We start from the raw sequence: 17095 nt of genomic DNA on the forward strand, positions 1-17095 counted from the left end.
ACATTGAAAAAGAAGACACAAGTACGTGAAAATGTATTTTCTTCTACTTGGCCTTCTAATAACAGTTCATTAGAATACCACAACTTGGGAACATACAGCCCACATCGTCTGTGGAAGAACCGGAGAACTTCGATTTCTTTTATTTCATTCCACTTCCGCCTGTATGTTACCGTATGCATAAAATATTGATTTTGTTCATAACCTCTTCATCCTAATATAAACCGAGCGAGGTGGCACAGTGGTTAGCACACTGGACTCGCATTCGGGAGGACGACGGTTCAATCCCGCGTCCGGCCATCCTGATTTAGGTTTTCCGTGATTTCCCTAAATCGCTCCAGGCAAATGCCGCGATCGTTCCTTTGAAAGGACATGGCCGACTTCCTTCCCCATGCTTCCCTGATCCGCCGGCCGTAGTGGCCGTGCGGTTCTAGGCGCTACAGTCTGGAGCCGAGCGACCGCTCCGGTCGCAGGTTCGAATCCTGCCTCGGGCATGGATGTGTGTGATGTCCTTAGGTTAGTTAGGTTTAATTAGTTCTAAGTTCTAGGCGACTGATGACCTCAGAAGTTAAGTCGCATAGTGCTCAGAGCCATTTGAACCATTTGAACCTTCCCCGATCCGATGAGACCGTTGACCTCGCTGTTTGGTCTCTTCCCCCGAACGACCCAACCCAACCCTAATACAAAAAAAAAGAAAAACTAAACTTCGCTCGAACAGGCCAAGAAAGCCCAATGAAACCGACCGGTCGCCGCGTCATCCTCGGCCCACAGCCGTCACTGGGTGCAGATATGAATGGGGCATGTAGTCAGCACACCGCTTTCCCGGCTGTATCTCAGTTTAAGAGACCGTTCATGCTAATATATGGCTGGAAAAGACGCGATACCTTTACCATTTTGGCAATTGTCAGTTCTATTTTGTTTCTGTTTTTTTGTTGATCATAATTTCCATAGTTGTAGAAATTCAGTTACAGTGAGATAAATTGTAATAAAACAATTTTTCGCTAAATATATGCTTCGAACACCGACACAGACAACTTTCGCCATCTTGTCAAACCTTCCGTCAGTCAAAATTTCTCACAAACTCGTCAAACAGGATCTATGCTTGACAAACATGTCAAATAGCACCGTACACGGTCAAATGTTGACAGGCGCCGCGCGGGGTAGCCGCATGGTCTAGGGCAGGGCTTCACAACATACGTGCTCGCGGAACAAGCTGTGAGCAGCAAGGTGCGAGCACGGAGCAGCGCGAGCACGCTACCCCCACTACCGGACCAGAGCGGAGAGTGGGGAGAGTCACGTGGGGAACACAACAGCTGCCGCCAGTCGATGTAAATCCGCGGCCACCTGCAGGGATATCACTCACGAATTATTACTGCGACAAATTAAACAAATAAAGGAGAATGTACACGTGACACATAATTTTATTAGCTTAGTGTATGCCTCTACCATCTGTAGACACTGAAACTAAAGAATTCCACGACAATCCTACATTTTCAACACTTTCTTCAACAATACTTAAAATATCATCTCCGGTTGTAGTGTTCTTCATGGCTACTACATCGAGGAGCTCCTCCCTCACCTGAAGATCTCTATTAACACCTCTAATATATATGGCAAGCTGCACTGTTCCAGTGATATCAACACTTTCGTCCAGAGCTAGAGAATACGCCATAAAATCTTTACAGATATTTGCGAGCTGGCTCTGGACGTCGTCTGCCATGTCCTGTATGCGACGCATAATGGTCATGTTAGATAATGGCACAATCAGAAACTGTTCAACTTGAGATGGACACAAATGTTCCGCTGCAACTACCAAACATTCTTTTATTAAATCGCCATCAGTTAAGGGGCGCAGGGATTTTGCTAAAAGCAAAGCAATTTTGTAACCCACTCTGAGAGCTGCGTCAGTTGATTTTTCTTCGTCGTCCAGATCTTCTTCGGATAGCTTCCTTTTAAGTTTAATAACTTCCTGTGCACGATCTGGTCAATCACATTTTCCACGTCCGTAATCTTTCGCGTGGTACGACATATAATGTCGCTGCAAATTAAATTTCGTAAAAGGATTCAGCGTTTTGTGACATACTAAACATTTTGCAACACCATCTTTTTCAGTAAACAGATGCAATTCCTCCTAATGGGGGTTGAACTGCGAAAGCATGGTTGGGGTTACACAACGGCGACTTCACATGATTCTTAACCAGCGAAGTGACTGTTAGGAGCTGATCGTAGTACTTTAAACGTTACACAGTCGGTGCAAGACCACCTACAATACATCAGACCACAACACAGAAACCAAGATGGCTCCCGTCTTAGGCCAAGTATTTCAGCGCTACCCTAATACGAATAATTTACAGACTCCATAAATGGAAAGTAGATTCTAAATTGCGTAAGAAATGTATTGTTATGTATTTTTCTATCTTTAAACTTAAATAAAAAGTTGCCACTAAAGCCACAAATTACGTAATAAGAACTATGACGAAGTAAAATTATGAGATGCAACTCAAAATCAAATCCAAAAAACTACTACAAAACACATGTAAATGGCATATTTGGACCCTAATAATAATTTGCACAATAGAAGCTACTTAGCAATAATAAATGAAGCGTGAAACTAAAGCACAAAATTGTATTAAACAATATGCAGTTAATTCTAGTCACTGTCATTACGTAATATGTTAGAAATGTTTGATTTTGAGTACCTGTTGGATTTATTTGCTGCTCAGCTTGGCCACTTTGCGTTTTGTTATTTTTGCTGCAATGTCTTCATGAGTTCCTCTTTTTTGTTTGACTAGTGTTCGAGCAATTTCCTTTGAAACACACTTTTCATTCAACAGTTTTGTGTAATTATTAATAAAAATATTTGAAAGCACTTTAATACTTTTCTTGATTATTGTCTTTAAAGGAATGCCACATTTGCACACATCACTGAGGTTACTAACGGCATTTTCACACAGTTCAGTTCCTAAGGCAAGTACTGCATCTCTCTGATTTTCAAGTTTTAGGAATTCTGGTTCATATGTGCTGCTAATCAGAACTTGAAAAAGTTTATATATATTACAACACAAGGAAATCATTATAGAAGAAGGACACTGCAATCCCCCACGATTCAGTTGTTTGAAATAGGAAAGGAGTTCTTTGGTTTCACACTGCAACAAAATTTCATTCTGTGTCTGCAACATTTCTTCACAGCCTGAACATTTTCCACCTTTTTGCAGCTTCTCAAGCACTGTTTTGTTGGTGTAGCTAGCAATACAGACCAAGACTTTCAAGTCTTCATCCATCATGGGAATGTTTGCTAGTTCCTCTAGAGCAGATTCTAATTTATCCAAATTTTCATACTTTTGGATTTTTATGCTGTAATTTACTTTTGCTGCAAAATCATTTAATGTAAATTCACCATGTTTAGTAGATCTGAGCTTTAGTAGACTTATTACTTCCAGTTTCCTCTCAGATTCCAAGATTTGCTCAACTGAAACATTATATGTGCAGCCACTTAGCCTCTATAAGCTCCAAATCTTGCTTCCAAAGCATCAGTTTGTAATTTTGCTGTAAGAATATAGGACCAGTTGTAAGTGTTATAAATGTATCTGCATAACTGAACTGTTGCTGCAAGTGTGTGAGAGAAAGCAGTATATGTTTCATTGGTTAATTTTCCATGAGTAGGCAATGCATGCCAGATATCAAGAAATGTTTTCAAATTTTCAAGAAACACAAGTTTGGAGTCAGTAGGTCCAGTGATTGGGCTAGAATTATCATCTGATGTGTATTTGCCTTTCATGGGATGCTGTACATTAAAAACTGTCCACCATTTAATGATTAATTTCAAAAACTGAATAGTGCCATCAGAAATCTCAATCCCCTGACTTTCCAAAATTTCTAGTGCTGCCACATTTTTAGAATCAAAAACACTGAGAGCAAGGGTAACATTCTGTCTCTCAATAGAAGTTGGATATACTGCTTTTCTCACTAGCTTTGGGGCAAGTTTCAACAGTTTATTTTTCTCAGAATGAAACAGGTTCCTCAAATCTGAAAACTTTGCTTCACTGACAGTATATTCACATGCAGCATTCCCTTCATCACTGTGTAGAAAGGTATTCATGAAAGCAAATGTATCCTCAATATTTGGCATTATGAAAGATTCATTTCTTGCATTCAACAAGTTATTTCTGATACACTTAAGCAAGTGCACATTGTCAAACAGAAGAAAGAGAAATTTGGATGGAGCAACTGGATTTGTAATACACGGCTGTAAAGTGCCACCACACATAAGCTGATACATTTTTCTATTAGTGCTATGGTTATCTGTTACCAGGCATATAACATCATACTGCAGCTCATGCATTAACTTTAATACATCAATTGTCATTTTCAGTAGAGTATCAGAATTAACATTTTTTACAGGAAAGAGAGCTATCACTTCTTTATAATCAGAATGTAAAGATGATGCCATGAAAACCTGCATTGTACCTGCTGTTGTAGTATCTGAAGTATTCTCAGCAACACCAAGTATCTTTCCTGCCTTATAAGAGAATTTTGAATTAGCATAAACTTCATCTAGCATCACTGAAATTACCTTGTCACTACCCTGAAGAAATTTATTTTTTTCCCTCAAAAAAAACAACCTGTGATGGACCAATACAAGGTTTATTTGGACCCATTTTGCATAGAAAATGCCTTAAATAGACAGGATGAGGTAATGTTAATACATTTGTTTTTCTCAAGTGATGGTAGGCACCAGGAAATGAAAAGCAAATGGTTGCTGCCCATATCAAAAGCTCAGGAGAATATCTGCTTTGCTTTGTTATTGCGAGTTGTAATTGCTCCAAAACAAATTCTGTTTTAGTTGCTATTTCAGCGTCAAAATCACTACCAGCTTTTAGTGCTTGTTTGAGAACATTGACTAAAATTATAATCTTGTCAATGGTGCCAGTAGAGTTATCTGTGAAACCATTTAGGTGACTCACCAGATTATCAAATTTCATCCACTTGTCACATTTCAAGTTCTCTTCCTCCCCAGACTGTAGTATCCATTTCAAGGTTTCCGTAGGCAAACACACATTTTTGTGAAACACTTTTACTTCCAAGGAACTTGATATCTTGAAGCACACTGAAACTAATGGCACATCACTGACTGAATCATCCTTTAATTTAATGAAAGATATGTAGTCATCCTTTACTAAAATTGTAAATGGACAAACATTCCTTTTCTGCACTTCGCTTTTAAAATGCTGAAAGTCAGGTATATTGTCATTTTCGCACTTACTGAAACTACATTCATCACGTTCCAGTAGCTGTTGAACACGATCTTCAGGATTATTCCTTTGATTAGGAACTGGTACTGTGTGATAAGAAGGATGATTAGGAAAGATGGTTGGAATTGCATCATTTGTTAGTTTTGGTATTTTTCGTGGCACACGTATTGGTTCACTATTTTCCACAGGAAAAATGTCTTCCCTAACCACAAACTTAGGTTCAAAATGCTTAATGCACACCACAGCTTTATCGTTCACTTCAAAATTATCTCTATGAATTAGTTTAATACATTTGTTCCTCAATGCTGTTTCCTTGGGAAACTTAAATGTTGAGGTATCGTATGTTTTGCCGTAATTGGATTTACATCCTGGTACACAACAACTACGACCCATCGCAAGAACAGTTTACACTTTAAATTATGCCGAACTTACTACTGAATATAGAAAATAAATACTAGCGTTGCACTTTTGACGACATTCACAGCATACAGCATAAATAACAGCTAGTAATAAGTGCTTTCGCTTCTCTTGAACGTCACGTATACAATGTTACACACACGCGTTATGGAAACACAAGCACGCTGGTTTGTTTGCCCCACGATTGCCGCCATATTGTCAACTATCGATATCTGCCTTAAGGTCTGATTTATTGTAGGTGGTCTTGGTCGGTGCGAATTCAATAGGCACGCTGCGGCCCTATTCAAACGTGCGCGCGCATTTCCCCTCCCTCCCTACTCCGCGACCTTGCAGCTGCTCGCGAGCACGTGCCTGAGCAGACGCGAGTACTCGCGCTCAAAACCGGCCAGTTTTTAAGCCCTGCCGGCCGCGGTGGTCTCGCGGTTCTAGGCGCGCAGTCCGGAACCGTGCGACTGCTACGGTCGCAGGTTCGAATCCTGCCTCGGGCATGGATGTGTGTGATGTCCTTAGGTTAGTTAGGTTTAAGTAGTTCTAAGTTATAGGGGACTGATGACCACAGCTGTTAAGTCCCATAGTGCTCAGAGCCATTTGAACCATTTTTTTGTTAAGCCCTGGTCTAGGGCGCCTTGTCACGGTCGGCGCGGCTCCCCCCGTCGAAGGTTCGAGTCCTCCCTCGTGCTTGGGTGTGTCTGTTGTCCTTAGCGTAAGTTAGTTTAAGTTAGATTAAGTAGTGCGTAAGCTTAGGGACCGATGACCTCAGCAGTTTGGTCCCATAAGACCTTACCACAAATTTCCAAAATTACGTGGCAGTCATAGTTAAGTTTGAGAAAATGTTTGATCGTTTTCGAGGGCCTTTAGCATCGCTTTGCTGTGACCATTAGGGTCGAATTCCATTCCAACGCAGCACGCGGCAAGGCCAACGGCAAGCGTTTCCTGCGGTAACGCGACTGCTCACGGAATTGAGGCGTTGAGAACAGAAACGGGACTTGTCATCATTTTTGGGGTATATGAGTTATTGCTATCGTTGGTATTTTCGCACGATTCCGCATCTTTTGGTTCTAAAATGGGACTTGTTCAGTGATTTTTCCCTGTCAAAATCAGTTTTGAAGTTACTTTTCGTGCAGAAAGAGGACTTGTCACAGAGATAAGTCCCTATACTGCACGAAAGAACGTGTGGCGTGAGGGCAGCACTGTAGTGGTTTGCAGTAATCAGCTGTGAGACTTCCAAATGGCTTCGGTGACGGAACCGTCAGACGAGTCCGAAGACGATTTACATGAATTTAGAATGAAGAAAAGACGCCCCGAATTGTGGAAGAAGGTCAAGGGTTTGGAAAGTGCCAACTGGAAAAGAAACATTGTTCCTAGGAGGGAGACAGGTTCAGATTGCAGGTAAATAGTCATACAATGTTCACTGTTTGAATTCTCTGTACATAATGTAATATTCTGTAGAAGAGGCAAGTTCAGTAGAAACATTGTATTTAAATGTGAATATAAGTTCCTTTCATGGACGCAAACTTTAAATTTATGTTTTAGTTGTAATACAGGAAATCGGTAAAAATATTTTATTCGCCGAATATATAGGTTAATAATACGCTAATATCTGTTTACAGATGCAGGCGTAAATGTTTTGAGAAGTTCTCATTTGCTGAGAAGGAACTGTTGTTGGCAGAATTCAACAATATGCCCAACAAAGATGGACAGGATGGCTACGTACTTGAGTGCTCACATTCTTTCCTTCTTTCCAAAAGCCAGGAGACCACGCCCAAATTCCATTACCAATCGTGGAAGGACAGCAAAAAAATGGCTCTGAGCACTATGGGACTTAACTTCTAAGGTCATCAGTCCCCTAGAACTTAGAACTACTTAAACCTAACTAACCTAAGGACATCACATACATCCATGCCCGAGGCAGGATTCGAACCTGCGACCGTAGCGGCCGCGCGGTTCCAGACTGTAGAAGGACAGCAAATTATTATTATAAGGTAACTGGCATGACAACTGCAATATTGTTTTATTAACCTTTTTCTTTCCGAATTATGTACATCTTTGATCCACGTTTTGTAAAATCTTTAAGGCAAATAGTTAAGGCATATACTTAATAGGCTTACAGTATTACGATTAGGTAGATTTTTGTTTTATGATACTAATTCACTTGTATCTGCAGGTTAAAGTTGGCTTCAAGGAAACTATGGTTTTCAAGAAAGCTTAATTATTGCACTCCATGGCATATCAAAACGCCGAGTGGAGAGACTGTGTCGCTTAAGTCAATATCTCAGTACAATGACTGTTGTTTAAATCAAAAAGGGGATATGTCAGTCATTTTCCATTACCATCTTCTATTAGTTGCCTTCGTCCTATGATTACAGATTGTTGGTATAACTTTGCGTTCTTCCTCATGAATTTGTGGGACTTACTATAATGTTTGGGAATAACGCTATTAAGAATTATACAGTTTTTTCAATATATCTCAGAACATCAATTGAGTGACATATCCCCTTTTTGATCTCAACGCCTCAATTGGCATTCCCAAAAATGGCTCTGAGCTCTATGCGACTCAACCTCTGAGGTCATCAGTCGCCCAGAACTTAGAACTAATTAAACCCAACTAACCTAAGGACATCACACACATCCATGCCCGAGGCAGGACTCGAACCTGCGACTGCAGCGGCCGCCCGGCTCCAGACGGTAGCGCCCAGGACCGCACGGTCGGCCTGGCATTCCCACCTGGAAGCGGCAGACGCGTGCGGTAGCCAATGATGCACCGCCTATGAGGTATGAGGCGGGACCCACTAAAAGTGCGGTGCATTTGGTTAACTATATCGTGAACCTACACGAAAGAAAGACGAAGTTGGGTGAAGACATACCAATTTTTTATTTTCTTAACGATGTATTCGTTCACACGTTTCATTAACCGTGTTTTCTATTTTTTTCAGATTTGATGAATTACTGTTCATAATTGTTTCCTGTCTCATTATATAGTAGACAACATTTAGAAAATCGACCACCCCAGAACGAATACTTACTTTGATTCTCACGTGCTTTGCTTTGCTAGATCTGAAAATCTTCTCTCAAGTTCTGTATATGTGCCGGCGAGCTCTTTGGGATCACCAGCTGAACAAGTTTCTTGTCTTCAGGTACGTGACTCGAAACTGTTTTCTCACACTCGCTAGCTCAGCAGCATTGCGGCGCCTCAGTCTTCACAACAGCGTCCATTTGGGCTCCTGTCAGCGCGCCTTACTGCCGTGGGCAGCCTGGGGTGCCATCACATCTGGGTATTCTTAGACAATAAATGTTTGGTTCTTTAATACCGTTTTACACACACAGTGGGCGTCAGATAGGCACCCGTTTGCCAAACTGCTATTCCCTGCATTCTGGGGTGGTGTTCGACACTATCCTGACCTCGACCTGCTCTCTACCACCACCCAACATAGAGTCCAACAAGCAGTCATTAAATCTGGTGTCACAAGGTGTAGGGAAGCAGCCTACTCACGCTGTAGTAAATTCACATCAGTTTCCATTGTGTGCTAGCCAGTCTGCTGTAACTAGCTCTGATGTCATAAATGTTGCGCAATACCTTACAAATCAAGGAAATGACCTATAACTTTTCTAGCATGTCAGGAATAATACTAAATTAATGTGTGTTAAATATCAGTTCGATAACTTCAGCCATTTTCGAAATTTGGACGTTTTTCTGAAAAAATCATTGGCGCAACAGAAAAGAGCTAGAGACTTCAAAATTTATATTTAGATTCATCTTTCATAATGATTTAATAAAAACAGTACTTTGGATTTCACAAATTGAGACTTTAGTGGAAATTCATGATTTTCTGGTTTTCGTCTCAAAACTGATGGAAGCAAGATAGATTAAGTAGGCTAATAAATAAGGTTAGGATGTTTAGATTTAAATAGGTTGGAGGTCCGCTATGACTGTGAAGATGTGAAAAGTTTCTTTTGAATACCTATAAAATTATAGCGATAGCGGATCTCAAAAGGGCCAGTTCAGAGCTCATCTACTGCGTGCAGTGTAATTTAATTAATTCTCTCGCCCAAAATATTTAACTTAGCCACGTCAAAATTTTATTATCAATACTTACCTGCGTGCTGAATACACGTTTAAATTAAGAGCTTCATCGGCCATCAGCAAAAGAAGCTATAAATTATTATGTAACTTGAAGTGGTGCGTTACTAGCCCAGCGGCTAGTCGGGAGAGCCGATTTGATCAGGCGTTCCCTTAGCCGTCCGCACCGCGGCTATATATTTAAGAACGCTGCGCGAGGAAGGAAGGCCCCAGTTCTCTCCAGACGCTGAATAACACGCCATCTGTGTCGGGAGTCGCGTCGCATCGGTATCACTGCTACAAATAGCCTCGGGTGCCGTATTAAGTTACTAGAGATACGCGGAACCATGAAATCATTTCAAGTGAAGGGTTAATTCTGGGATGATTTTCATTATCTAGCTTCAGTTTGCGTATTGTCGTATTTTCACGTGCCGTTGCGGGACAGACATTCTACCAATTATTTAGCGTGGCGTTTGATGAAATATTCTCATCAAATTTTGGCGAGCATTCTTTTTAACATTTAATTCGGACATTTATAGTTGCATCAGCGCATTAGACTCTGAACTGCTCTGTTAGTTAGGTTGTAGGGATACTTGTGTTTGTTATCAGTGAATTTCAGAATATGGCTCTGAGCACTATGGGACTTAACATCTATGGTCATCAGTCCCCTAGAACTTAGAACTACTTAAACCTAACTAACCTAAGGACAGCACACAACACCCAGCCATCACGAGGCAGAGAAAATCCCTGACCCCGCCGGGAATCGAACCCGGGAACCCGGGCGTGGGAAGCGAGAACGCTACCGCACGACCACGAGATGCGGGCGAATTTCAGAATATACTCAACTATTTTGGAAAATCGTTTTTGATTAGAAATCCCAGACAATCTCCTAATTCCTCAGAGCTATAAGCTGCAGCTATAATGGTGTTCTCAGATGAAGTGGGCACTAGGAACTCTAATTACAGGTTTCACGTTTTGTTAAATCACTTTCTGGGTGCTAAAAAGTAAATAGAGAGCCAGTGTTGAGAACGGCGAAAGACAGCATTAACAACATTCTAAAAGCCTGAAACTGATTCAACATTCAAACATTTGTATTTCAAACATTTATACACCAATTATTGTAATTTTCACAAGTTACTCGCCGCCCCACAAAGGGTAGGTGGGTCCAGCATCGCCACCTAAGCCTCAGCTTGCAGTCCAGCAGTACAAGTTGGTGAGTGACTCTTGCTTTGGACATTTTGTTTTCGTCGTTCCATCCATGAACAGTAAGCAGCACTTACACTACTGGCCATTAAAATTGCTAAACCACGAAGATGAGGTGCTACAGACGCGAAATTTAACCAACAGGAAGAAGATGCTGTGATATGCAAATGATTAGCTTTTCAGAGCATTTACACAAGGTTGGCGCCGGTGGCGACACCTACAACGTGCTGACATGAGAAAAGTTTTCAACCAATTTCTCATACACAAACAGCAGTTGACCGGCGTTACCTGGCGAAACGTTGTTGTGATGCCTCATGTAAGGGGGAGAAATGCGTACCATCACGTTTCCGACTTTGATAAAGGTCGGATTGTAGCCTATCGCAATTGCGGTTTATCGTATCGCGACACTGCTGCTCGCGTTGGTCGAGATCCAATGACTGTTAACAGAATATGGAATCGGTGGGTTCAGGAGGGTAATACGGAACGCCGTGCTGGATCCCGACGGCCTCGTATCACTAGCAGTCGAGATGACAGGCATCTTATCCGCATGGCTGTAACGGATCGTGCAGCCACGTCTCGATCCCTGAGTCAACAGATGGGGACGTTTGCAAGACAACAACCATCTGCACGAAAAGTTCGACGACGTTTGCAGCAGCATGGACTATCAGCTCGGAGACCATGGCTTCGATTACCCTCGACGCTGCATCACAGACAGGAGCGCCTGAGATGATGTACTCAACGACGAACCTGGGTGTACGAATGGCAAAACGTCATTTTTTCGGATGAATCCAGGTTCTGTTTACAGCATCATTATGGTCGCATCCGTGTTTGGCGACATCGCGGTGAACGCACATCGGAAGCGTGTATTCGTCATCGCCATAGTGGCGTAACACCCGGCGTGATGGTATGGGGTGCCATTGGTTACAGGTCTCGGTCACCTCTTGTTCGCATTGACGGTACTTTGAACAGTGGACGTTACTTTTCAGATGTGTTACGACTCCTGGCTCTACCCTTCATTCGATCCCTGCGAAGCCCTACATTTCAGCAGGACAATGCACGACCGCATGTTGCAGGTCCTGTACGGGCCTTTTTGGATACAGAAAATGTTCGACTGCTGCCCTGGCCAGCACATTCTCCAGATCTCTCACGAACGGAAAACGTCTGTTCAATGGTGGCCGAGCGACTGGCTCGTCACAATACGCCAGTCACTACTCTTGATGAACTGTGGTATCGTGTTGATGCTGCATTGGCAGCTGTACCTGTACACGCCATCCAAGCTCTGTTTAACTCAATGCCCAGGCGTATCACGGCCAGAGGTGGTTGTTCTGGGTACTGATTTCTCAGGATCTATGCACCCAAATTGCGTGAAAATGTAATCACATGTCAGTTCTAGTATAATATATTTGTCCAATGAATACCCGTTTGTCCTCTGCACTTCTTCTTGGTGTAGCAATTTTAATGGCCTGTAGTGTATATCGAAATTTAAAGGTAACACTTGTGAAGCCGAAAGAAGCTGTGTATCGTTTTTAATTCTGCGTTAATTGTAGGGCATTGTATTCGCGCTCAGTGAGACGCCAGTACTGTAATTTAGCTGGGCGTGAGTTGCTGTGTATGGAGGCAGCAACTGCTGAAGGTTTGGCCATGAATCACATCAGTGCTCTGAACCAAGCTGGACCATCAAAAGACGTAAAGACTATGCGGCGGGTCGGGTGTTTAATTTCTCTTGTCTTTACGTCGTTGTCACTGTGTAGGCTGCAAATAAAAATTCACCTACCTCAGAACGGCGTCTGCTCAATGTCCCTTCACTAGGCATCATAGATACTTACAAGATGATGTAAAAGCAGCGTTGATAAAAAAACACCACCTAATACCTACAATTACGGAGGCTGTGCAACTCTAGTTATGGAAGAAAGTTCTGTAGAAATACTGTCATCCAATTTTATCGGGCAGTAAGAAAATGGATTGGCTTCTAGAAAATAATGCCCGAAATTTCCACACAATAATGTTTATTTTGTCCTTGATAACCAAAGGAAAGGTACTGTTCAGTCCACATTTAAACTATTGGCTATTTCCTTCCAGTTCACGATTCATACACACATTTCACACGCACAGCAGCCAGAAATCTGTTCAAAGCCGACCCAAATTAAACAACGTTTTCACAGTCATTAATTTCACGACTAATTAGATTAGATTAGATTAGATTTACTTTCATTCCAATTGATCCGTAGTGAGGAGGTCCTCCAGGATGTGGAACATGTCAGAAAAACAACAATACATGACAAATATTTACAACTAAAACAAATAAGCTAATGTACCATTCCACAGGTCCCAAGTGGAATGATCGTCATATTTTAATGAACACTAAGTGTCATTTTACAAATACTAATGCACTGAATTTAAAATAAAAAAGTTTTTTATTTATTTATAAGGTAATAAACATGTAATACAACTACTGAAATACTTATTTACAATGAACACATTACTGCACTGAAATGGTGCAGAAGTTAGATTATACTTACACACAACCACACACACACACACACACACACACACACACACACAAATTTTCAGTGAACACGTTACTGCACTGAAATTGTGCAGAAGTTATGTTGTACTTATATACAAATCAGTTGGTTTTACTAAGAATTTCATCAATGGAGTAGAAGGAGTTGGCCACCAATAAATCCTCTAGGCTTCTCTTAAACTGAATTTCATTGGTTGTTAAGCTTTTTATGGCTGCTGGCAAGTTATTGAAAATGTGTGTTCCTGAATAATGCACACCTTTTTGTACAAGACTAAGTGACTTTAAATCCTTGTGAAGATTATTCTTATTTCTAGTATTGATTCCATGAATTGAGCTGTTGGTTTGAAAAAGTGATATATTTTTAATGACAAATTTCATTAAGGAATAAATATATTGGGAAGCTGTAGTTAGTATCCCTAGTTCCCTAATATGAGTTACTACATTCGGTCCTTCTTGTGGATTTCCAAAAAAAAGAAACTGCTCACCAAAAATGCTCAGTAGTTGAATACTGAAACATGCCACGCTGATTCTATGAAGGCCAATATTTCACATGCAAATATCTGTCCAACAGATTTAGTCATAGTCTCCGAAATTTCGCCAAGTAGTCAACAGCAACTGCTATCGACTTAGCTCACCAATAAATGAAACACTAAGTAATTCTTCGTCTTCCACATTATATTATTTTTACTGGCACAAGTAACATGACCGTCCGCGTTCAAAGCTAGCGAGTGACTTCCGTCTTCCAGCCTCACTCCCAGTGTATCTATCAGCTAACGAAGGAAACCGTCTGAATTCTCATTGGCTGAACATACTGACTGCCAATCAGAACACTCGCTCGTGATGATACTCGCGCCAAAACTGGTCTGCACCAATCCTTACACACAGACGCATTTGTGTCAATCTGTCATACAAGTATTATAGTAATGTGTAATAAACGAAAATGAAAAGACAATAATTCTGGAAATATTCTTTAGATACAGATTTTATTTACTCCAGCTGACTTTCTGGTTGCTCTGTTAGAATAGCAATCACACCTAGACACACGTCATCAGCAAAGCAGGTAAATCCCCTAGGATCATTTTCCCACGGCAGGCTTGTGTAACTCTTGCAGGTTACTTAAAACGGTATATAATACAATATTGAAATTTGACGAATGTCCCACATACACACACTCATTTACTCACAGGCTCACATAATAAAATAAATACTGGTTTTATTAGTACTTTCTGAAGTTATTCTAGATTTCATACTACGAAAAATGTAAGGTAATTGAAATTTTTTAAATTAAATTTCAGTTAAATAATTATATACCCCGATACTTCAGGTGAGTATTTCAATTGACAACCAAAAACAAGTAATAAATGTTCCCAGGTGATTTTCCTTTTTATTTTTTTATTTTTTTTTCTTTATTGTTATTTTTAAACCTGGTGACAGGCAGGCCAGCAGCAGCAGAATACGCCGCTCTTTGGCCTCAGAGAAACACAAAAGATACAAATGAAGACAATCTGAGATAAAAATATGGTGGACATATAAACAGAGACAAACACTTTTTAAAATACATGGAGCCATTCACGGGCGTATAGTCCAAGATAAAATTGTTCAGACACTTGGACACATACATAGACGAAAATTATCACACATGAACTTAGGTGCACAGAACGAATAACACTGAACCACTTAAGCACAAAACGACGGCACACACAGAACACGAGGCGTTGATCTCCGGCACGCGAATGTCCACCAACGGTGTACGAGTCCGGTGACCTGCCAAGTGAGGAGGAGGGGGGTGGGAGAGGGAGAGGGGAGAGCAGATGCCATGGACAGGGGAGAGAGGGGGAAGGGAGGAAGGGGGAGGGGAGCCCGGGGGAAGAGGGGTGGAGGGAGGGGATGGGGGAGAAGGAAAGAGAAGGGAGGGAGGGAGGGTGCCTAAGGGAAAGGACACAGGAAGTGGGGGCAGGGAGGATCAAAGTTGATAGGTGGGGTAGATGGAGGGGAGGAGGACATCATCAGGGAGGGGGAGCTGGCGGATGCCACCTTGGGAGAGGGTAAGGAGGGTGGAGAGATGGAGACCGGGTTGGACGTGGGAATACAGGCGCGGCAGCGGGCGGGGGTAGGAGAGGATGGGCGAGACAAGCAGGTGAGGAGGATCGAGTTTGCGGGAGGTGTACAGGATCCGTATCCTTTCAAGGAAAAGGAGGTGGTGGGGGAACAGAATGAGATCGTACAGGATCCGCATGGGGGAGGGGAGACAGATGCGATAGGCGAGGCGGAGAGCATGGCGTTCAAGGATTTGAAGGGATTTATAAAAAGTAGGGGGGGGCGGAGATCCAGGCCAGATGGGCGTAACAAAGGATAGGGCGGATGAGGGATTTATAGGTGTGGAGGATGGTGGAGGGGTCCAGACCCCACGTACGGCCGGAAAGGAGCTTGAGGAGATGGAGTCGGGAGCGTGCCTTGGCTTGGATTGTCCGGAGATGGGGGGTCCAGGAGAGGCGACGGTCGAGGGTGACGCCAAGGTACTTGAGGGTGGGAGTGAGGGCGAGAGGACGGCCATAGATGGTGAGATAGAAATCAAGGAGGATTGACCTTGAGCAACTACTGGTTGCACCAAGCGGTGAATTGGTCAAGATGGGATTGGAGAAGGTGTTGGGAGCGCTGCAGGGTGGGGGCATGGGCAAGGAAGGCGGTGTCATCGGCAAACTGGAGAAGGTGGACGGGGGGTGACGGCGGCGGCATGTCCGCCGTATACAAAAGGTACAGAAGGGGGGAAAGGACGGAGCCTTGGGGCACACCGGCGGAGGGAAAAAAGGTGTAGGTATCCGTGTTATGGATGGTGATGTAGGAAGGACGGTTGGCACGGGAATAGTCATGGACATACTTGGGGGGAGGGTCATTACGAGGGTCGGAGCGGGGGCGACGACTGTCTGAAATGGTGAGGAGGACAAGGACATGGTCGCTACCAATAGGCTCCAGGACATCCACCATTATGCGGCCAAGGACGTTAGGGGAGGAAAGGATAACATCGGGAGTGGAGTTGGATTCGGGACAGGTGTGCTGGGGGATGGGGATGAGGTCGCCTTGAAGGGAGGAGAGGAACCGATGCCACCGCCGTAACTGGGCGGCGGAATGACTATGGATGTTGAGGTCGGCGGCGATCACGTAGGAGGAGAAGGTACGGTTAATGTGGGAGAGGAAGTCGAAGGGAAGAGGGGCATTAGAGCGGACATAAATGGTGGCGCAGGTGACAGTAAGGCTGGGGAAGAAGAGACTAAGGATCAGGTGTTCGGTGGGGATATGGGAGCACCAGGAAAATTCTGGTGAAGGAAGAGGGTGAGGTTCCGGGCCTCAAGAAGGGAGGGATCAGGACGGGAGAGGAGGTAGCGGTAGGAGGAGGGGGTGGAGGAGGAGGAGGGGGGGCAGGGACAGGCGGGGAGACATCCATGGCATCATGGGCTGGGGAAGGGGGACGAGGCGGAGCCTTTTTGGGAGTAGAGGAGGCAGGGGTGCCACTGGGGCGCTTGACGACGGTGGAGGAGGTGTGGGGGATGGTAGTGACTGGAATGTGGCGGGGAGTGGCAGGTCCCGGTGCTGGAGTCGGAGCCGGAGATGGTGATGGCGAAGGCGACGGTGAAGACGATGATGATG

Source organism: Schistocerca cancellata, chromosome 4 (genome assembly GCF_023864275.1).
Source record: "Schistocerca cancellata isolate TAMUIC-IGC-003103 chromosome 4, iqSchCanc2.1, whole genome shotgun sequence".
NCBI lineage: Eukaryota > Metazoa > Arthropoda > Insecta > Orthoptera > Acrididae > Schistocerca > Schistocerca cancellata.